Here is a 24,443-nt window from a genome sequence, read left to right on the forward strand (position 1 = left end):
ATACGATGAGCAACTGGGTCAAGCGTCCCATACCCAAAGACATTCAGAATGGGGGTAAGATTTCTGATGTCTCATTCCTTCTCCATTTCTTAAGGCCCATGTCATACAACTTGAATCATGATTGATAAGTTGTTGATATAGTCCTTTGCATTACTTTGTTAAGAGAGAGAGGCTTATAAATTGTATGATTTGAATTGACCTAAAGTCTATGAATAAAGGTGAATACAATGAGCATTGCATCATTCATCCCATATCTAAAGATATTCAGAATGGGGGAAGGAATTCTCTAGTCCCATTACTTCTCTATTACTTAAGGCTCGTGCCACATCATTCTAGCTTTGATTTGACAAGCTCTTGAAGATGCCACCTTTGATGTGCTTGTATTATCCACTGCTTGGTATGACTGAGGATTCCTTGATTGAAAATCTTGACTTGAGGACTCGAGCTCCATAACTTAGAGGAAAAATCTTATTAAGTGACCAAAGGTCTTTTGGTCACTCAAATTAGACCGTGGGATTATACAATATCAAATGATTTAATTGATCAAAATTGCTTTTGATCAATTTGAGTCGGAGGGTTTGAAATAATTTGAAAAACTAGGTTAAGACCTAATCCAACAGTTATAAATTAATCAAATTATCCTAAGGGATCATGCTATTGGTCATGGCTTGATTAAAAAATCTATGTCAAGTTCTAATCCTAACGGAACATGCATTTGTTAGTCAAAAACTAGATTAAAACTATTTAAAATGCTAAGTCAAAATTTAATCCTAAAGAAACATGCATTTAAAATGGTAAAATAAGTCCTTTAAGGGGCAAAATGGTCATTTCATATGAATATTCAATTTAAGGATAAAATTAAATCGTAATCAACATCCTGACTAAAATCTAAAAATTAATCAAGTTCTAAGAAAAGTAGTTTAATCAAATCAAAGAAACCTAATTATTTTTAAAAATCTAACTAAACTAAAAAATAACAATTAATATTTTAATTAATCCTAATTTTTATTCTACTTAAATATCCTAATTCTAATTAGTCATAAAATTTAACTTAATTAAACTAATCCTAAAAAACTCTAAATGGCCTAATTAAAAAAAATAAAACTAAACAAAAAACAACAAAATGAATCAAGAATAAAAGGAATAATGAGCTCAGATTGGGGGTGTAAGAAGCAATTAAAATAAGGCCGAATGACCCAAAAGACCCACATAATCAATTTTGTGTTATTCCTGTTTTGTCTTATATGTTATTTTGTCTTACATGTCATGTTGAACCAGTCATACTGTGACACGTGGCACTGTCTAGAAAAGTGAAAAAAAGGAAAAAGAGAAAGGACACGTCACGATTCCGGGAGTTTTGAGTTTAATCAATAATTGTTCATTAATTAATTACACACAATCTTGAATTTTGATATACTAAAAATTAATAAATCAAAAAATTAATATGCAAATTATATATCACCGAACTCGATTTTTCGCAAGGAATCTAAATATGCGATCGAATTTTGCAAATGAGCCACGAATTTTGAAGAATAGGGTGAAAATGTGAAAAACAAAGTATGTAAATAATCGATAGATTCACATTCGTTATAATGATTTGTGAAAAAGTAATCACATATTCAGAATCGTGACGAAAAATCGCTTCTAATGATATATTCATATGTAATTAACGGTTAAGAATTAAAAATTCACTATTTTTAAGTTTATGTGTTTTATACAATATAAATGTTTATTTAATAAGCAACATTCAAAACAGTAACTAAAATTAATCAACAAGCAAAAATCCAATAATTCATGGCAAAAGTGTGGAAGAGATAAAAGATTACCAACGGAGTGGAGATTTGCTCCGGTTAGTGTCGAAAATCGAAGCGTCAAAAAGAAACCTGGAGAAATTCAAAAATAAGCTCCATTAATCCAATTAACTTTCAAGCTTTGATAATTATTCTTGATGATGAATGAATATAGAAGATGAATCATGAAATATATAATATTGATGAATAAGCTTGAATTGATGAATCTTGGATGATGATTGTTGATAAATCTTGATAAACTTTTGATGGTGATTGTTGTAGAAATTATTGATGTATAATTTTTGATGATAATGCTTGAATTGTTGATTGATAATTGTTGATGATAATATAGAAATTGTTGATGGCTAAGTTCCACCATTTTAGAACTTCAATGTGAAGTTCTAAATGGTGATGAAGATGAACTTTAGTGAGGGTGAGAGAGAAGATGAATATTGAGAGAGAATAAAAGAAAAATGGTGGAAAAATAATGGTTAATTGTGAATTTCTTTAGTTTGGTTAGTTAACCCCAAAAATGAGAAAAATAACATGTTTATATAGAATTGGTAGGTGAATGATCACCATTGGATTATGATCACCTTGGATAATGTCATGTGTACATTAATGAATTAGCATGAAACTGTGGTGGTTTTATGGTGTAGTGGTTAGCACTCTGGACTTTGAATCCAGCGACCTGGGTTCGACTCCCGGTAGGACCTAATATGAATATTATTTTTAATACCCATAGACATTTGTTAGAAAATTATCGTGGAAGTCATAATGTTAAAGAATGGAGAACTATTTATTAGATTTATGTCAACAAGTTAATAAAGAGAACTATTTTGTTGAACCGGTATTGTTAAGAATTTAGCACAAATGGATGGAACTTGGAATCAAAGAGTAAACAAACATTTACCAGTACATGGTCTACCATGGCTGCCGCTATAGGGTAACGCCAAAAAAAAAGACTGAAATAATCGTCCTAAAAGGGTATATGCGAGCCCGAAAAGAAAGTATTATTGTGTACAAGGAAGCAGTACATCCCTGGGTGGGGAAAAAATAGTTCAAGATCAAAGAAGGATAATATCTTGGATCCAAGAAGATATAAACTTTAAATCGAAGAGCAAGGTGGTGTTTAAACCCAAAAAGACTAAATTAAATGTTTGGGGGTATGACCCAAACAACTCTCGATTGATGAGGTGGACTACCGCTATATCGTCCTAAATTGATGTACAAGGAGTCAAAGGAGAATCATGGTTAACCTCAAAAAGATGGCATTCATTGATGAATGAAGAATGATTAATTAATAAATAGGGTAGCTCGCAAAGAAACTGGGTTCTCCTGCCTACGTATCCTTATAGTGCAATAAAGAAATTTGGGCTTTCGTAGTTCAGCCCACTAGAGCTGAAAGCAAGATGATTGGGGAGGCAAAAGAATATGATTGAAGAATGGAGTGGACTTGATAGTTATTGGATAAGAACCACACTAAAGTCTATGAGTAAATGTGGATACGAGAAGCAACGGGATAAACATCTTGCACCCAAGGATATCCAGAATGAGTGTAGGAAAGCTCCAGTCTCATTCCTTCTTTACTACTTAAAGCTCGTGGCATGTAATTCTCACCTTAACTTTCAAGTTACTGGAGGGGAATCTTTATGGTTGTTTCTTGTAATGATAATGACCTTATCAATCTTTCGATTCAAATTGCACCAAAGTCTATGAATGGAGGTGAATACGATGAGCAACTGGGTCAAGCGTCCCATACCCAAAGACATTCAGAATGGGGGTAAGATTTCTGATGTCTCATTCCTTCTCCATTTCTTAAGGCCCATGTCATACAACTTGAATTATGATTGATAAGTTGTTGATATAGTCCTTTGCATTACTTTGTTAAGAGAGAGAGGCTTATAAATTGTATGATTTGAATTTACCTAAAGTCTATGAATAAAGGTGAATACAATGAGCATTGCATCATTCATCCCATATCTAAAGATATTCAGAATGGGGGAAGGAATTCTCTAGTCCCATTACTTCTCTATTACTTAAGGCTCGTGCCACATCATTCTAGCTTTGATTTGACAAGCTCTTGAAGATGCCACCTTTGATGTGCTTGTATTATCCACTGCTTGGTATGACTGAGGATTCCTTGATTGAAAATCTTGACTTGAGGACTCGAGCTCCATAACTTAGAGAAAAAATCTTATTAAGTGACCAAAGGTCTTTTGGTCACTCAAATTAGACCGTGGGATTATACAATATCAAATGATTTAATTGATCAAAATTGCTTTTGATCAATTTGAGTCGGAGGGTTTGAAATAATTTGAAAAACTAGGTTAAGACCTAATCCAACAGTTATAAATTAATCAAATTATCCTAAGGGATCATGCTATTGGTCATGGCTTGATTAAAAAATCTATGTCAAGTTCTAATCCTAACGGAACATGCATTTGTTAGTCAAAAACTAGATTAAAACTATTTAAAATGCTAAGTCAAAATTTAATCCTAAAGAAACATGCATTTAAAATGGTAAAGTAAGTCCTTTAAGGGGCAAAATGGTCATTTCATATGAATATTCAATTTAAGGATAAAATTAAATCCTAATCAACATCCTGACTAAAATCTAAAAATTAATCAAGTTCTAAGAAAAGTAGTTTAATCAAATCAAAGAAACCTAATTATTTTTAAAAATCTAACTAAACTAAAAAATAACAATTAATATTTTAATTAATCCTAATTTTTATTCTACTTAAATATCCTAATTCTAATTAGTCATAACAATCTAACTTAATTAAACTAATCCTAAAAAACTCTAAATGGCCTAATTAATAAAAATAAAATTAAACAAAAAACAACAAAATGAATCAAGAATAAAAGGAATAATGAGCTCAGATTGGGGGTGTAAGAAGCAATTAAAATAAGGCCGAATGACCCAAAAGACCCACATAATCAATTTTGTGTTATTCCTGTTTTGTCTTATATGTTATTTTGTCTTACATGTCATGTTGAACCAGTCATACTGTGACACGTGGCACTGTCTAGAAAAGTGAAAAAAAGGAAAAAGAGAAAGGACACGTCACGATTCCGGGAGTTTTGAGTTTAATCAATAATTGTTCATTAATTAATTACACACAATCTTGAATTTTGATATACTAAAAATTAATAAATCAAAAAATTAATATGCAAATTATATATCACCGAACTCGATTTTTCGCAAGGAATCTAAATATGCGATCGAATTTTGCAAATGAGCCACGAATTTTGAAGAATAGGGTGAAAATGTGAAAAACAAAGTATGTAAATAATCGATCCATTCACATTCGTTATAATGATTTGTGAAAAAGTAATCACATATTCAGAATCGTGACGAAAAATCGCTTCTAATGATATATTCATATGTAATTAACGGTTAAGAATTAAAAATTCACTATTTTTAAGTTTATGTGTTTTATACAATATAAATGTTTATTTAATAAGCAACATTCAAAACAGTAACTAAAATTAATCAACAAGCAAAAATCCAATAATTCATGGCAAAAGTGTGGAAGAGATAAAAGATTACCAACGGAGTGGAGATTTGCTCCGGTTAGTGTTGAAAATCGAAGCGTCAAAAAGAAACCTGGAGAAATTCAAAAATAAGCTCCATTAATCCAATTAACTTTCAAGCTTTGATAATTATTCTTGATGATGAATGAATATAGAAGATGAATCATGAAATATATAATATTGATGAATAAGCTTGAATTGATGAATCTTGGATGATGATTGTTGATAAATCTTGATAAACTTTTGATGGTGATTGTTGTAGAAATTATTGATGTATAATTTTTGATGATAATGCTTGAATTGTTGATTGATAATTGTTGATGATAATATAGAAATTGTTGATGGCTAAGTTCCACCATTTTAGAACTTCAATGTGAAGTTCTAAATGGTGATGAAGATGAACTTTAGTGAGGGTGAGAGAGAAGATGAATATTGAGAGAGAATAAAAGAAAAATGGTGGAAAAATAATGGTTAATTGTGAATTTCTTTAGTTTGGTTAGTTAACCCCAAAAATGAGAAAAATGACATGTTTATATAGAATTGGTAGGTGAATGATCACCATTGGATTATGATCACCTTGGATAATGTCATGTGTACATTAATGAATTAGCATAAAACTGTGGTGGTTTTATGGTGTAGTGGTTAGCACTCTGGACTTTGAATCCATCGACCTGGGTTCGACTCCCGGTAGGACCTAATATGAATATTATTTTTAATACCCATAGACATTTGTTAGAAAATTATCGTGGAAGTCATAATGTTAAAGAATGGAGAACTATTTATTAGATTTATGTCAACAAGTTAATAAAGAGAACTATTTTGTTGAACCGGTATTGTTAAGAATTTAGCACAAATGGATGGAACTTGGAATCAAAGAGTAAACAAACATTTACCAGTACATGGTCTACCAGGGTTGCCGCTATAGGGTAACGCCAAAAAAAAAGACTGAAATAATCGTCCTAAAAGGGTATATGCGAGCCCGAAAAGAAAGTATTATTGTGTACAAGGAAGCAGTACATCCCTGGGTGGGGAATAAATAGTTCAATATCAAAGAAGGATAATATCTTGGATCCAAGAAGATATAAACTTTAAATCGAAGAGCAAGGTGGTGTTTAAACCCAAAAAGACTAAATTAAATGTTTGGGGGTATGACCCAAACAACTCTCGATTGATGAGGTGGACTACCGCTATATCGTCCTAAATTGATGTACAAGGAGTCAAAGGAGAATAATGGTTAACCTCAAAAAGATGGCATTCATTGATGAATGAAGAATGATTAATTAATAAATAGGGTAGCTCGCAAAGAAACTGGGTTCTCCTGCCTACGTATCCTTATAGTGCAATAAAGAAATTTGGGCTTTCGTAGTTCAGCCCACTAGGGCTGAAAGCAAGATGATTGGGGAGGCAAAAGAATATGATTGAAGAATGGAGTGGACTTGATAGTTATTGGATAAGAACCACACTAAAGTCTATGAGTAAATGTGGATACGAGAAGCAACGGGATAAACATCTTGCACCCAAGGATATCCAGAATGAGTGTAGGAAAGCTCCAGTCTCATTCCTTCTTTACTACTTAAAACTCGTGGCATGTAATTCTCACCTTAACTTTCAAGTTACTGGAGGGGAATCTTTATGGTTGTTTCTTGTAATGATAATGACCTTATCAATCTTTCGATTCAAATTGCACCAAAGTCTATGAGTGGAGGTGAATACGATGAGCAACTGGGTCAAGCGTCCCATACCCAAAGACATTCAGAATGGGGGTAAGATTTCTGATGTCTCATTCCTTCTCCATTTCTTAAGGCCCATGTCATACAACTTGAATTATGATTGATAAGTTGTTGATATAGTCCTTTGCATTACTTTGTTAAGAGAGAGAGGCTTATAAATTGTATGATTTGAATTTACCTAAAGTCTATGAATAAAGGTGAATACAATGAGCATTGCATCATTCATCCCATATCTAAAGATATTCAGAATGGGGGAAGGAATTCTCTAGTCCCATTACTTCTCTATTACTTAAGGCTCGTGCCACATCATTCTAGCTTTGATTTGACAAGCTCTTAAAGATGCCACCTTTGATGTGCTTGTATTATCCACTGCTTGGTATGACTGAGGATTCCTTGATTGAAAATCTTGACTTGAGGACTCGAGCTCCATAACTTAGAGAAAAAATCTTATTAAGTGACCAAAGGTCTTTTGGTCACTCAAATTAGACCGTGGGATTATACAATATCAAATGATTTAATTGATCAAAATTGCTTTTGATCAATTTGAGTCGGAGGGTTTGAAATAATTTGAAAAACTAGGTTAAGACCTAATCCAACAGTTATAAATTAATCAAATTATCCTAAGGGATCATGCTATTGGTCATGGCTTGATTAAAAAATCTATGTCAAGTTCTAATCCTAACGGAACATGCATTTGTTAGTCAAAAACTAGATTAAAACTATTTAAAATGCTAAGTCAAAATTTAATCCTAAAGAAACATGCATTTAAAATGGTAAAGTAAGTCCTTTAAGGGGCAAAATGGTCATTTCATATGAATATTCAATTTAAGGATAAAATTAAATCCTAATCAACATCCTGACTAAAATCTAAAAATTAATCAAGTTCTAAGAAAAGTAGTTTAATCAAATCAAAGAAACCTAATTATTTTTAAAAATCTAACTAAACTAAAAAATAACAATTAATATTTTAATTAATCCTAATTTTTATTCTACTTAAATATCCTAATTCTAATTAGTCATAAAAATCTAACTTAATTAAACTAATCCTAAAAAACTCTAAATGGCCTAATTAATAAAAATAAAATTAAACAAAAAACAACAAAATGAATCAAGAATAAAAGGAATAATGAGCTCAGATTGGGGGTGTAAGAAGCAATTAAAATAAGGCCGAATGACCCAAAAGACCCACATAATCAATTTTGTGTTATTCCTGTTTTGTCTTATATGTTATTTTGTCTTACATGTCATGTTGAACCAGTCATACTGTGACACGTGGCACTGTCTAGAAAAGTGAAAAAAAGGAAAAAGAGAAAGGACACGTCACGATTCCGGGAGTTTTGAGTTTAATCTATAATTGTTCATTAATTAATTACACACAATCTTGAATTTTGATATACTAAAAATTAATAAATCAAAAAATTAATATGCAAATTATACATCACCGAACTCGATTTTTCGCAAGGAATCTAAATATGCGATCGAATTTTGCAAATGAGGCACGAATTTTGAAGAATAGGGTGAAAATGTGAAAAACAAAGTATGTAAATAATCGATCGATTCACATTCGTTATAATGATTTGTGAAAAAGTAATCACATATTCAGAATCGTGACGAAAAATCGCTTCTAATGATATATTCATATGTAATTAACGGTTAAGAATTAAAAATTCACTATTTTTAAGTTTATGTGTTTTATACAATATAAATGTTTATTTAATAAGCAACATTCAAAACAGTAACTAAAATTAATCAACAAGCAAAAATCCAATAATTCATGGCAAAAGTGTGGAAGAGATAAAAGATTACCAACGGAGTGGAGATTTGCTCCGGTTAGTGTTGAAAATCGAAGCGTCAAAAAGAAACCTGGAGAAATTCAAAAATAAGCTCCATTAATCCAATTAACTTTCAAGCTTTGATAATTATTCTTGATGATGAATGAATATAGAAGATGAATCATGAAATATATAATATTGATGAATAAGCTTGAATTGATGAATCTTGGATGATGATTGTTGATAAATCTTGATAAACTTTTGATGGTGATTGTTGTAGAAATTATTGATGTATAATTTTTGATGATAATGCTTGAATTGTTGATTGATAATTGTTGATGATAATATAGAAATTGTTGATGGCTAAGTTCCACCATTTTAGAACTTCAATGTGAAGTTCTAAATGGTGATGAAGATGAACTTTAGTGAGGGTGAGAGAGAAGATGAATATTGAGAGAGAATAAAAGAAAAATGGTGGAAAAATAATGGTTAATTGTGAATTTCTTTCGTTTGGTTAGTTAACCCCAAAAATGAGAAAAATGACATGTTTATATAGAATTGGTAGGTGAATGATCACCATTGGATTATGATCACCTTGGATAATGTCATGTGTACATTAATGAATTAGCATAAAACTGTCGTGGTTCTATGGTGTAGTGGTTAGCACTCTGGACTTTGAATCCAGCGACCTGGGTTAGACTCCCGGTAGGACCTAATATGAATATTATTTTTATACCCATAGACATTTGTTAGAAAATTATCGTGGAAGTCATAATGTTAAAGAATGGAGAACTATTTATTAGATTTATGTCAACAAGTTAATAAAGAGAACTATTTTGTTGAACCAGTATTGTTAAGAATTTAGCACAAATGGATGGAACTTGGAATCAAAGAGTAAACATACATTTACCAGTACATGGTCTACCATGGCTGCCGCTATAGGGTAACGCCAAAAAAAAAGACTGAAATAATCGTCCTAAAAGGGTATATGCGAGCCCGAAAAGAAAGTATTATTGTGTACAAGGAAGCAGTACATCCCTGGGTGGGGAACAAATAGTTCAATATCAAAGAAGGATAATATCTTGGATCCAAGAAGATATAAACTTTAAATCGAAGAGCAAGGTGGTGTTTAAACCCAAAAAGACTAAATTAAATGTTTGGGGGTATGACCCAAACAACTCTCGATTGATGAGGTGGACTACCGCTATATCGTCCTAAATTGATGTACAAGGAGTCAAAGGAGAATCATGGTTAACCTCAAAAAGATGGCATTCATTGATGAATAAAGAATGATTAATTAATAAATAGGGTAGCTCGCAAAGAAACTGGGTTCTCCTGCCTACGTATCCTTATAGTGCAATAAAGAAATTTGGGCTTTCTTAGTTCATCCCACTAGGGTTGAAAGCAAGATGATTGGGGAGGCAAAAGAATATGATTGAAGAATGGGGTAGACTTGATAGTTATTGGATAAGAACCACACTAAAGTCTATGAGTAAATGTGGATACGAGAAGCAACGGGATAAACATCTTGCACCCAAGGATATCCAGAATGAGTGTAGGAAAGCTCCAGTCTCATTCCTTCTATACTACTTAAAGCTCGTGGCATGTAATTCTCACCTTAACTTTCAAGTTACTGGAGGGGAATCTTTATGGTTGTTTCTTGTAATGATAATGACCTTATCAATCTTTCGATTCAAATTGCACCAAAGTCTATGAATAGAGGTGAATACGATGAGCAACTGGGTCAAGCGTCCCATACCCAAAGACATTCAGAATGGGGGTAAGATTTCTGATGTCTCATTCCTTCTCCATTTCTTAAGGCCCATGTCATACAACTTGAATCATGATTGATAAGTTGTTGATATAGTCCTTTGCATTACTTTGTTAAGAGAGAGAGGCTTATAAATTGTATGATTTGAATTTACCTAAAGTCTATGAATAAAGGTGAATACAAGAGCATTGCGTCATTCATCCCATATCTAAAGATATTCAGAATGGGGGAAGGAATTCTCTAGTCCCATTACTTCTCTATTACTTAAGGCTCGTGCCACATCATTCTAGCTTTGATTTGACAAGCTCTTGAAGATGCCACCTTTGATGTGCTTGTATTATCCACTGCTTGGTATGACTGAGGATTCCTTGATTGAAAATCTTGACTTGAGGACTCGAGCTCCATAACTTAGAGAAAAAATCTTATTAAGTGACCAAAGGTCTTTTGGTCACTCAAATTAGACCGTGGGATTATACAATATCAAATGATTTAATTGATCAAAATTGCTTTTGATCAATTTGAGTCGGAGGGTTTGAAATAATTTGAAAAACTAGGTTAAGACCTAATCCAACAGTTATAAATTAATCAAATTATCCTAAGGGATCATGCTATTGGTCATGGCTTGATTAAAAAATCTATGTCAAGTTCTAATCCTAACGGAACATGCATTTGTTAGTCAAAAACTTGATTAAAACTATTTAAAATGCTAAGTCAAAATTTAATCCTAAAGAAACATGCATTTAAAATGGTAAAATAAGTCCTTTAAGGGGCAAAATGGTCATTTCATATGAATATTCAATTTAAGGATAAAATTAAATCCTAATCAACATCCTGACTAAAATCTAAAAATTAATCAAGTTCTAAGAAAAGTAGTTTAATCAAATCAAAGAAACCTAATTATTTTTAAAAATCTAACTAAACTAAAAAATAACAATTAATATTTTAATTAATCCTAATTTTTATTCTACTTAAATATCCTAATTCTAATTAGTCATAAAAATCTAACTTAATTAAACTAATCCTAAAAAACTCTAAATGGCCTAATTAATAAAAATAAAACTAAACAAAAAACAACAAAATGAATCAAGAATAAAAGGAATAATGAGCTCAGATTGGGGGTGTAAGAAGCAATTAAAATAAGGCCGAATGACCCAAAAGACCCACATAATCAATTTTGTGTTATTCCTGTTTTGTCTTATATGTTATTTTGTCTTACATGTCATGTTGAACCAGTCATACTGTGACACGTGGCACTGTCTAGAAAAGTGAAAAAAAGGAAAAAGAGAAAGGACACGTCACGATTCCGGGAGTTTTGAGTTTAATCAATAATTGTTCATTAATTAATTACACACAATCTTGAATTTTGATATACTAAAAATTAATAAATCAAAAAATTAATATGCAAATTATACATCACCGAACTCGATTTTTCGCAAGGAATCTAAATATGCGATCGAATTTTGCAAATGAGCCACGAATTTTGAAGAATAGGGTGAAAATGTGAAAAACAAAGTATGTAAATAATCGATCGATTCACATTCGTTATAATGATTTGTGAAAAAGTAATCACATATTCAGAATCGTGACGAAAAATTGCTTCTAATGATATATTCATATGTAATTAACGGTTAAGAATTAAAAATTCACTATTTTTAAGTTTATGTGTTTTATACAATATAAATGTTTATTTAATAAGCAACATTCAAAACAGTAACTAAAATTAATCAACAAGCAAAAATCCAATAATTCATGGCAAAAGTGTGGAAGAGATAAAAGATTACCAACGGAGTGGAGATTTGCTCCGGTTAGTGTTGAAAATCGAAGCGTCAAAAAGAATCCTGGAGAAATTCAAAAATAAGCTCCATTAATCCAATTAACTTTCAAGCTTTGATAATTATTCTTGATGATGAATGAATATAGAAGATGAATCATGAAATATATAATATTGATGAATAAGCTTGAATTGATGAATCTTGGATGATGATTGTTGATAAATCTTGATAAACTTTTGATGGTGATTGTTGTAGAAATTATTGATGTATAATTTTTGATGATAATGCTTGAATTGTTGATTGATAATTGTTGATGATAATATAGAAATTGTTGATGGCTAAGTTCCACCATTTTAGAACTTCAATGTGAAGTTCTAAATGGTGATGAAGATGAACTTTAGTGATGGTGAGAGAGAAGATGAATATTGAGAGAGAATAAAAGAAAAATGGTGGAAAAATAATGGTTAATTGTGAATTTCTTTCGTTTGGTTAGTTAACCCCAAAAATGAGAAAAATAACATGTTTATATAGAATTGGTAGGTGAATGATCACCATTGGATTATGATCACCTTGGATAATGTCATGTGTACATTAATGAATTAGCATAAAACTGTGGTGGTTCTATGGTGTAGTGGTTAGCACTCTGGACTTTGAATCCAGCGACCTGGGTTTGACTCCCGGTAGGACCTAATATGAATATTATTTTTATACCCATAGACATTTGTTAGAAAATTATCGTGGAAGTCATAATGTTAAAGAATGAAGAACTATTTATTAGATTTATGTCAACAAGTTAATAAAGAGAACTATTTTGTTGAACCAGTATTGTTAAGAATTTAGCACAAATGGATGGAACTTGGAATCAAAGAGTAAACAAACATTTACCAGTACATGGTCTACCATGGCTGCCGCTATAGGGTAACGCCAAAAAAAAAGACTGAAATAATCGTCCTAAAAGGGTATATGCGAGCCCGAAAAGAAAGTATTATTGTGTACAAGGAAGCAGTACATCCCTGGGTGGGGAACAAATAGTTCAAGATCAAAGAAGGATAATATCTTGGATCCAAGAAGATATAAACTTTAAATCGAAGAGCAAGGTGGTGTTTAAACCCAAAAAGACTAAATTATATGTTTGGGGGTATGACCCAAACAACTCTCGATTGATGAGGTGGACTACCGCTATATCGTCCTAAATTGATGTACAAGGAGTCAAAGGAGAATCATGGTTAACCTCAAAAAGATGGCATTCATTGATGAATGAAGAATGATTAATTAATAAATAGGGTAGCTCGCAAAGAAACTGGGTTCTCCTGCCTACATATCCTTATAGTGCAATAAAGAAATTTGGGCTTTCGTAGTTCATCCCACTAGGGTTGAAAGCAAGATGATTGGGGAGGCAAAAGAATATGATTGAAGAATGGAGTAGACTTGATAGTTATTGGATAAGAACCACACTAAAGTCTATGAGTAAATGTGGATACGAGAAGCAACGGGATAAACATCTTGCACCCAAGGATATCCAGAATGAGTGTAGGAAAGCTCCAGTCTCATTCCTTCTTTACTACTTAAAGCTCGTGGCATGTAATTCTCACCTTAACTTTCAAGTTACTGGAGGGGAATCTTTATGGTTGTTTCTTGTAATGATAATGACCTTATCAATCTTTCGATTCAAATTGCACCAAAGTCTATGAATGGAGGTGAATACGATGAGCAACTGGGTCAAGCGTCCCATACCCAAAGACATTCAGAATGGGGGTAAGATTTCTGATGTCTCATTCCTTCTCCATTTCTTAAGGCCCATGTCATACAACTTGAATCATGATTGATAAGTTGTTGATATAGTCCTTTGCATTACTTTGTTAAGAGAGAGAGGCTTATAAATTGTATGATTTGAATTTACCTAAAGTCTATGAATAAAGGTGAATACAATGAGCATTGCATCATTCATCCCATATCTAAAGATATTCAGAATGGGGGAAGGAATTCTCTAGTCCCATTACTTCTCTATTACTTAAGGCTCGTGCCACATCATTCTAACTTTGATTTGACAAGCTCTTGAAGATGCCACCTTTGATGTGCTTGTATTATCCACTGCTTGGTATGACTGAGGATTCCTTGATTGAAAATCTTGACTTGAGGACTCGAGCTCCATAACTTAGAGAAAAAATCTTATTAAGTGACCAAAGGTCTTTTGGTCACTCAAATTAGACCGTGGGATTATACAATATCAAATGATTTAATTGATCAAAATTGCTTTTGATCAATTTGAGTCGGAGGGTTTGAAATAATTTGAAAAACTAGGTTAAGACCTAATCCAACAGTTATAAATTAATCAAATTATCCTAAGGGATCATGCTATTGGTCATGGCTTGATTAAAAAATCTATGTCAAGTTCTAATCCTAACGGAACATGCATTTGTTAGTCAAAAACTAGATTAAAACTATTTAAAATGCTAAGTCAAAATTTAATCCTAAAGAAACATGCATTTAAAATGGTAAAGTAAGTCCTTTAAGGGGCAAAATGGTCATTTCATATGAATATTCAATTTAAGGATAAAATTAAATCCTAATCAACATCCTGACTAAAATCTAAAAATTAATCAAGTTCTAAGAAAAGTAGTTTAATCAAATCAAAGAAACCTAATTATTTTTAAAAATCTAACTAAACTAAAAAATAACAATTAATATTTTAATTAATCCTAATTTTTATTCTACTTAAATATCCTAATTCTAATTAGTCATAAAAATCTAACTTAATTAAACTAATCCTAAAAAACTCTAAATGGCCTAATTAATAAAAATAAAATTAAACAAAAAACAACAAAATGAATCAAGAATAAAAGGAATAATGAGCTCAGATTGGGGGTGTAAGAAGCAATTAAAATAAGGCCGAATGACCCAAAAGACCCACATAATCAATTTTGTGTTATTCCTGTTTTGTCTTATATGTTATTTTGTCTTACATGTCATGTTGAACCAGTCATACTGTGACACGTGGCACTGTCTAGAAAAGTGAAAAAAAGGAAAAAGAGAAAGGACACGTCACGATTCCGGGAGTTTTGAGTTTAATCAGTAATTGTTCATTAATTAATTACACACAATCTTGAATTTTGATATACTAAAAATTAATAAATCAAAAAATTAATATGCAAATTATATATCACCGAACTCGATTTTTTGCAAGGAATCTAAATATGCGATCGAATTTTGCAAATGAGCCACGAATTTTGAAGAATAGGGTGAAAATGTGAAAAACAAAGTATGTAAATAATCGATCGATTCACATTCGTTATAATGATTTGTGAAAAAGTAATCACATATTCAGAATCGTGACGAAAAATCGCTTCTAATGATATATTCATATGTAATTAACGGTTAAGAATTAAAAATTCACTATTTTTAAGTTTATGTGTTTTATACAATATAAATGTTTATTTAATAAGCAACATTCAAAACAGTAACTAAAATTAATCAACAAGCAAAAATCCAATAATTCATGGCAAAAGTGTGGAAGAGATAAAAGACTACCAACGGAGTGAAGATTTGCTCCGGTTAGTGTTGAAAATCGAAGCGTCAAAAAGAAACCTGGAGAAATTCAAAAATAAGCTCCATTAATCCAATTAACTTTCAAGCTTTGATAATTATTCTTGATGATGAATGAATATAGATGATGAATCATGAATATATAATATTGATGAATAAGCTTGAATTGATGAATCTTGGATGATGATTGTTGATAAATCTTGATAAACTTTTGATGGTGATTGTTGTAGAAATTATTGATGTATAATTTTTGATGATAATGCTTGAATTGTTGATTGATAATTGTTGATGATAATATAGAAATTGTTGATGGCTAAGTTCCACCATTTTAGAACTTCAATGTGAAGTTCTAAATGGGGATGAAGATGAACTTTAGTGAGGGTGAGAGAGAAGATGAATATTGAGAGAGAATAGAAGAAAAATGGTGGAAAAATAATGGTTAATTATGAATTTCTTAGTTTGGTTAGTTAACCCCAAAAATGAGAAAAATAACATGTTTATATAGAATTGGTAGGTGAATGATCACCATTGGATTATGATCACCTTGGATAATGTCATGTGTACATTAATGAATTAGCATAAAATAGCGGTGGTTCTATGGTGTAGTGGTTAGCACTCTGGACTTTGAATCCAGCGACCTGGGTTCGACTCCCGGTAGGACCTAATATGAATATAATTTTTATACCCATAGACATTTGTTAGAAAATTATCGTGGAAGTCATAATGTTAAAGAATGGAGAACTATTTATTAGATTTATGTCAACAAGTTAATAAAGAGAACTATTTTGTTGAACCGGTATTGTTAAGAATTTAGCACAAATGGATGGAACTTGGAATCAAAGAGTAAACAAACATTTACCAGTACATGGGCTACCCGGCTGCCGCTATAGGGTAACGCCAAATAAAAAGACTGAAATAATCGTCCTAAAAGGGTATATGCGAGCCCGAAAAGAAAGTATTATTGTGTACAAGGAAGCAGTACATCCTTGGGTGGGGAACAAATAGTTCAAGATCAAAGAAGGATAATATCTTGGATCCAAGAAGATATAAACTCTAAATCGAAGATCAAGGTGGTGTTTAAACCCAAAAAGACTAAATTAAATGTTTGGGGGTATGACCCAAACAACTCTCGATTGATGAGGTGGACTACCGCTATATCGTTCTAAATTGATGTACAAGGAGTCAAAGGAGAATCATGGTTGACCTCAAAAAGATGACATTGATTGATGAATGAAGAATGATTAATTAATAAATAGGGTAGCTAGCAAAGAAACTGGGTTCTCCTGCCTACGTATCCTTATAGTGCAATAAAAAAATTTGGGCTTTCGTAGTTCAGCCCACTAGGGCTGAAAGCAAGATGATTGGGGAGGCAAAAGAATATGATTGAAGAATGGAGTGGACTTGATAGTTATTGGATAAGAACCACACTAAAGTCTATGAGTAAATGTGGATACGAGAAACAATGGGCTAAACATCTTGCACCCAAAGATATCCAGAATGAGTGTAGGAAAGCTCCAGTCTCATTCCTTCTTTACTACTTAAGGCTCGTGGCATGTAATTCTCACCTTAACTTTCAAGTTACTGGAGGGGAATCTTTATGGTTGTTTCTTGTAATGATAATGACCTTATCAATCTTTCGATTCAAATTGCACCAAAGTCTATGAATGGAGGTGAATACGATGAGCAACTGGGTCAAGCGTCCCATACCCAAAGACATTCAGAATGGGGGTAATATTTCTGCTATCTCATTCCTTCTCCATTTCTTAAGGCCCATGTCGTACAACTTGAATCATGATTGATAAGTTGTTGATATAGTCATTTGCATTACTTTGTTAAGACAGAGAGACTTATAAATTGTATGATTTGAACTGACCTAAAGTCTATGAATAAAGGTGAATACAATGAGCATTGCATCATTCATCCCATACCCAAAGATATTCAGAATGGGGGAAGGAATTCTCCAGTCCCATTACTTCTCTATTACTTAAGGCTCGTGCCACATCATTCTAGCTTTGATTTGACAAGCTCTTGAAGATGCCACCTTTGATGTGCTTGTATTATCCACTGCTTGATATGACTGAGGATTCCTTGATTGAAAATCTTGACTTTAGGCCTCGAGCTCCATATCTTAGAGAAAAAGTCTTATTAAGTGACCAAAGGTCTTTTGGTCACTCAAATTAGACTGTGGGATTATAAAATATCAAAGGATTTAATTGATTAAAATTTCTTTTGATCAATTTGAGTCGGAGGGTTTGAAATAATTTGAAAAACTAGGTTAAGACCTAATCCAACAGTTATAAATTAATCAAATTATCCTAAGGGATCATGCAATTGGTCATGGCTTGATTAAAAAATCTATGTTAAGTTCTAATCCTAACGGAACATCCATTTGTTTGTAAAAAACTTGATTAAAACTATTTAAAATGCGAAGTCAAAATCTAATCATAATGGAACATGCGTTTAAAATGATAAAATAAGTCCTTTTAAGGGGGCAAAATGGTCATTTCACATGAATATTCAATTTAAGGACAACATTAAATCATAATCAATATCTTAACTAAAACCTAAAAATTAATCAAGTTCTAAGAAAACTATTTTAGTCAAATCAAAGAAACCTAATTATTTTTAAAAATCTAACTAAACTAAAATATAACAATTAATATTTTAATTAATCCTAATTTTTATTCTAATTAAAAATCCTAATTCAAGTTAGTCATAAAAATCTAACTTAATTAAACTTATCCTAAAAAACTATAAATGGCCTAATTAATAAAAATAAAACTAAACAAAAAACAACAAAATGAATCAAGAACAAAATGTATAATGAACTCAGATTGGGGGTGTAAGAAGCAATTAAAATAAGACCCAATGACCCAAAAGACCCACATAATCAGTTTTGTCTTATTCCTGTTTTGTATTATATGTTATTTTGTCTTATATGTCATGCTGCGACATGTGGCGCTGTCTAGAAAAATGGACGAAAAGGAGCCAGGAATTTTGCAAATGAGCCAGGAATTTTGAAGAATCGGACGAAAAGGTGAAAAACAAAGTATGTAAATAATCGATCGATTCACATTCGTTATAATGATTCCTGAAAAAGTAATCACATATTCAGAATCGTGACGAAAAATCGCTTCTAATGATATATTCATACGTAATTAACGGTTGAGCATTAAAAAATCACTATTTTTAAGTTTATGTGTTTTATGCAAAATAAATGTTTATTTAATAAGCAACATTCAAAACAGTAGCTAAAATTAATCAACAAGTAAAAATCCAATAATTCATGGCAAAAGTGTGGAAGAGATAAAAGATTACCAACGGAGCGGAGATTTGCTCCGGTTAGTGTTGAAAATCGAAGCGTCGAAAAGAAACCCGAAAAACTTCAAGAATAAGCTCTATTAATCCAATTAAATTTCAAGCTTTGATAATTATTCTTGATGATGAATGAATGTAGAAGATGAATCATGAATATATAATATTGATGAATAAGCTTGAATTGATGAATCTTGGATGATGATTGTTGATAAATCTTGATAAGCTTTTGATGGTGATTGTTATAGAAATTGTTGATGGATAACTTTTGATGATAATGCTTGAATTGTTGATTGATAATTGTTGATGATAATGCTTGAATTGTTGATTGATAATTGATAACGCGAAAACACATCAGATAATTGCCTTAATTTACACTCAAAGATCATATCATTTCGATTAATATCCCGATTATTGCGCAAGTATTCGTGTTGTTTCTGCAGGTATTTGAATCTCCATGCACTAAAGAGTAAAATGAAGAAAAAGAAGAAAAAGAAGAAGAAACAAGTGAAAAAGAACAGAAAAACCAGAAAGCAAAGTTTGCAGATTTTGCTGATGTGACGACCGCCACACATTCATGACGCTCGTCACGACCCAGACTGTGACGACCGTCACAGGCCCATGACGAGCGTCACGCGGTCACAAAGTGCGCTTTGAAGCAGTCAGCAACAGGCACCCAAACGTGCCTAAATCTCCTCCAACAAACTTTTCCCACAAATTCCTCTCTCAAGACCAAATCTTCCTTGATTTTCTCAACTACCAAGACCTAATGGACACTATATAAAGGACTCAAATGGGAAAAATTGGGGACGCCTACTTTGATATTTACGCTCTGCAATTTAATTTTCAGCTTTCTAGCTTTCAGCATTTTTTCTTTCTTTCCAGCAACCTTGTTTCCGTTGCCTTATTGTATTCGCCATTCTTTTTGTAGTTTCCCTTTTTCCAGTTAGTTTTCCAGTTAGCCATAGTAGTAGTTTCCTACACTGGAAAACTACTACACTTTATTTAATTTTAGTAGTAATCTGTATTGAAGAAGCAAAGCCTACCGACTCGTGGAGGACTGCTCAAGTGCTCCAAGAATCGCTATACTCTGTACTTCGATCTCCAGGTTTTTATTGAATTATTATTGTTATTGCCAATTTATTGTTATAAGCATGTTTGTCGCAATGTTGACCTGTGTATGCCTTGCGTTTGCTTTATTTAGTATGTCCGGCTAAACTACCGGTATCGGTATGTAACATCTTAATTTGATGGGATTTAATAATAACCGGTGAAAACCCTTTTTCTCAAATAATCTTTTAGGCTGAAGTTTTTAATCTAAATTTAATTAACTTTATCTTAAAAGCGTGAAAAGCTATTTAATACAATTTTGCCACGAGAGTGGGAAATTAACTAAGGTGAGAACCAACAATCGCGAGAGCGTGAGGCTCGAGCTGGATAGTAAAAATTAGGCATTGAGTTTAAAAACAGCGATAGCACTTTAAAAGCAATTAGAACTTATTTATTTTCAAAAAGTAACTTTGACTTCAAATGGGACAGCGAGAGCGTACATTTTGACTTAAAGTTATAGGCCGAATCAACAACCACGAGAGTGTGAGATAAAGTCTTTTAAATAAACAATTTCTACTGAGAGATATTTGGCATTTAAACTATTCATCGGTGACTTATCGAATCCCTGATGATTAATGCGCTGCATACTGATTCCTTCCCTTCATTCTTTCTTAAAACCGAAAAATTCCCCTTAGATTTACTGTATTGCCCCCGAACTTCTACTAATCAATTCCCTTAGCTAAACATAGTGACGTTAGTAGCACTAGTTTGACCATAGATCCCTGTGGGATCGATATCTTTTAAAACTAAAGCGACTAGACTGTGCACTTGCAGTCAAGTACCCGACATACTATATTTTATATATAGCCACGACAAGCATCAAGTTTTTGGCGCCATTGCCGGGGACCTATTTTAATCGAATAGTGCGATTCTTTCGTTGCACGGTATAGACTAAGGTAAAAACAAAAACTAATCTTCTCTCCCTTCTTTCCCTGATTGTATGCCAAGTACTCGCTCACAAGGCGATAACTTAGCACCACCAATCCCTGAATTAGAGCGTTTCCTATACGTGAGATGCCGAATACACGAATATCAACAAAAGTACGGTATTCCCGATATCTCCTTTCCTCCTAAATCAGAAGAAAAACCAAACATGGCTGAAGAAGGACCACAGAATCGTCCTCTTAAATTCTATGCTACCCCATCTCAACAAGAACCTCACAACAACATTGCTTCCCCCGCTATTAATCGAAACGATTTCGAGTTGAAACCCCCACTCTTATCAGCCGTCCAACAACATCAATTTGCTGGAAATCCAACAGACGATCCTAATGAACACCTGACCAAGTTTGTGCAGTACGCAGATACTGTAAAAGCGAATGGTGTATCTCAAGATGCGATAAGACTGCGCCTTTTTCCCTTCTCACTAAGAGACAGAGCTTGGACTTGGTTACAATCCTTGCTCTCCAACTCCGTTACAACATGGGAGGAACTGAAGAACGTCTTCTTATCCCGATACTTTCCGCCGAATAAAACTGCTATGCTGAGAGCTCAAATCAACAGATTCAGGCAAAAAGATGTGGAATCTCTCTACGAAGCGTGGGAGAGATACAAGGACATGATGAGAATATGTCCACATCACGGTCTAGAAGACTGCGTGATCATTCACACATTTTATAATGGGCTTATGTATAACACAAGACTTACAATAGACGTTGCCGCAGGAGGTGCACTTATGGATAAGCCATACACCGAAGCCTATCAACTCATTGAAAACATGGCCCAAAACCATTGCCAATGGGGAGGTGAACGAACTCCAGTGGAAAAGTCCTAGACGAAGGGTGGAATGTACGAAATCAGTAGCCTTGACCATGTTCATGCAAAGGTAGATGCCCTTGTCCAAAAATTAGATAACTTGACCATACCACCCGCAGCCACCGTGGCTGCTGTAACTCCAAACTGTGAGTTATATGGAAACCTTGGACCCACTGCACAAGAATGTCAAATATTAGCAGCAGTCCCAACCGATAAAGTGAACTACACACAAGGAAATCCCTATTCTAATACCTACAACCCAGGGTGGAAAAACCATCCTAATTTCTCGTATAAGAATAACAATGCCCTGTATGCACCTAGCCAAACACTAGTTGTTCCGCCTGGATATCAAAAACCAGCTAATAATGCTCCTAACATGCCTAGGAAGTCAAATCTCGAGTTGATGATGGAAAGCTTCATAGCTACTCAAGCTCAAACAAACAAGGAATTCTTGAACCAAAACATACATACTAGCGAGCAACTTAAACAACTAGCGAATAAAGTAGACGCCTTAGCCACCCACAATAAAATGCTTGAAACACAGATTTCACAAGTGGCTTAACATCAAGCATCTACAGCCGCTCCAGCTGGAACATTTCTTGGACAACCGCAACCTAATCCAAAGGGACATGCAAATGCCGTTATAATGAGGAGTAGAAAAGAAGTAGACGGACCCGTAGATCCAAGGCTCCAAAACCCTGCCATGTACCAAAAACCAGATAAAACCTCAACTGAGCAGGTGAATGAACCAAAGGAAATAGAAGATAATACCCAAGAAGCCGAAGAGAAAGAGAAACCTTATGTGCCTCCACCTCCTTATAAACCACCCATTCCGTATCCTCAAAGACTCAAAAGTTCTAAAACTGCAAATCAATTTAGGAAATTTGTTGAACTTCTGAAGAAATTAAACATTACGATACCCTTTATAGAAGCCATCACACAAATGCCCTCCTATGCCAAATTTCTTAAGGAAATCCTATCCAATAAGAAAAAGATTGAGGATGACGAAACAGTTACACTTACTACCGAGTGTAGCGCCATAATCCAGAATAACATGCCTCCCAAACTAAAAGACCCAGGTAGTTTCTCCATACCTTGTGTCATTGGAAAATTTGTCATAGACAAAGCTCTATGCGATCTAGGAGCCAGCATTAGCATAATTCCCTTAACCATTTGTAGAAGGCTCAGTATGGGAGACTTAAGACCGACAAAGATGTCTGTTCAATTAGCTGACCGCTCAATCAAATATCCTGTCGGTATACTAGAGAATGTCCCAGTTCGTGTAGGACAATTTTACATACCTACCGATTTCATAATCATGGACATTAAAGAAGATGCCAGTACACCTATCATTCTAGGAAGGCCATTCTTGGCTATTGCCGGAGCCATCATAGACGTAAAAAGAGGTAAGCTGACATTCGAAGTTGGAGAGGAAAAGGTTGAATTCATCTTAACCCAATTCTTACAAGCGCCAGTTATAGACGACACCTGCTATCTGCTTGATGTCATAGACAAATGCGTGAGAGAAATGGAGATGGAAGAAACCACATACTCTGAAATAATGAAAATCCAAATCCCTACAATTCTTGAAGACAATAATTGGCATGAACCATACCAAAACGAAAGTCTAAGCGAATGCTTAGCACTTACACCCAACCACATGCCATGCCAAAAGAAACCTGACTTAGAACTAAAAATATTACCAAAGACCCTAAGATACGAATTCCTAGACACTGAATTGAAAAGACCAGTAATAGTCAACGTTGACTTAGGACAGATGGAAACTGAGAAATTATTAGATGTCCTAAGTAAATATCCAACAGCGTTAGGATATAACATCGCCGATCTTAAAGGAATAAGTCCTTCTATCTGTATACATCGCATTATGCTGGAGGAAGATTGTAAAACCTCTAGAGAACACCAGAGAAGGATCAACCCAATCCTAAGTACCGTAGTCAAGGATGAAGTAAAGAAACTTCTAGATGCTGGAATCATATATCCGATATCCGATAGTCAATGGGTTAGCCCCGTTCATGTAGTACCCAAGAAAGGAGGTGTTACAGTTGTTAAGAACGAGAAGGGAGAATCCATATCACAAAGAGTTGTGACCGGAAGTAGAATGTGTATTGACTATAGAAAACTAAATAAAGCCACTCGGAAAGATCATTTCCCTCTACCTTTCATTGACCAAATACTTGAACGATTGGCTAAGCATTCTCACTTCTGCTATCTAGACAGTTATTCAGAATTCTTTCAAATCCCAATCCATCCTGACGACCAAGAAAAGACTACCTTCACATGCCCTTATGGTACATTCGCCTACCGACGAATGCCATTTGGCTTAT

The 24,443-nt window shown here is 33.4% G+C and overlaps 6 non-coding genes across 6 annotated transcripts; 5 read left to right on the top strand and 1 right to left on the bottom strand.

Moving 5' to 3' along the window:
• Window positions 1-2,434: 2,434 nt before the first annotated feature.
• TRNAQ-UUG (transfer RNA glutamine (anticodon UUG)) lies at window positions 2,435-2,506 on the top strand. The gene has a single exon. It is a non-coding gene; the product is annotated as a tRNA-Gln (tRNA).
• A 3,448-nt stretch (window positions 2,507-5,954) lies between these two features.
• TRNAQ-UUG (transfer RNA glutamine (anticodon UUG)) lies at window positions 5,955-6,026 on the top strand. Its single transcript has one exon. It is a non-coding gene; the product is annotated as a tRNA-Gln (tRNA).
• Window positions 6,027-9,474: 3,448 nt separating this feature from the next.
• TRNAQ-UUG (transfer RNA glutamine (anticodon UUG)) lies at window positions 9,475-9,546 on the top strand. Its single transcript has one exon. It is a non-coding gene; the product is annotated as a tRNA-Gln (tRNA).
• Window positions 9,547-12,992: 3,446 nt separating this feature from the next.
• On the top strand, window positions 12,993-13,064 carry TRNAQ-UUG (transfer RNA glutamine (anticodon UUG)). Its single transcript has one exon. It is a non-coding gene; the product is annotated as a tRNA-Gln (tRNA).
• Window positions 13,065-16,509: 3,445 nt separating this feature from the next.
• On the top strand, window positions 16,510-16,581 carry TRNAQ-UUG (transfer RNA glutamine (anticodon UUG)). Its single transcript has one exon. It is a non-coding gene; the product is annotated as a tRNA-Gln (tRNA).
• A 5,242-nt stretch (window positions 16,582-21,823) lies between these two features.
• On the bottom strand, window positions 21,824-21,930 carry LOC127133127 (small nucleolar RNA R71). The gene has a single exon (XR_007807120.1). It is a non-coding gene; the product is annotated as a small nucleolar RNA R71 (small nucleolar RNA).
• Window positions 21,931-24,443: the final 2,513 nt, after the last annotated feature.

This window comes from Lathyrus oleraceus, chromosome 3 (assembly GCF_024323335.1).
Source record: "Lathyrus oleraceus cultivar Zhongwan6 chromosome 3, CAAS_Psat_ZW6_1.0, whole genome shotgun sequence".
NCBI lineage: Eukaryota > Viridiplantae > Streptophyta > Magnoliopsida > Fabales > Fabaceae > Lathyrus > Lathyrus oleraceus.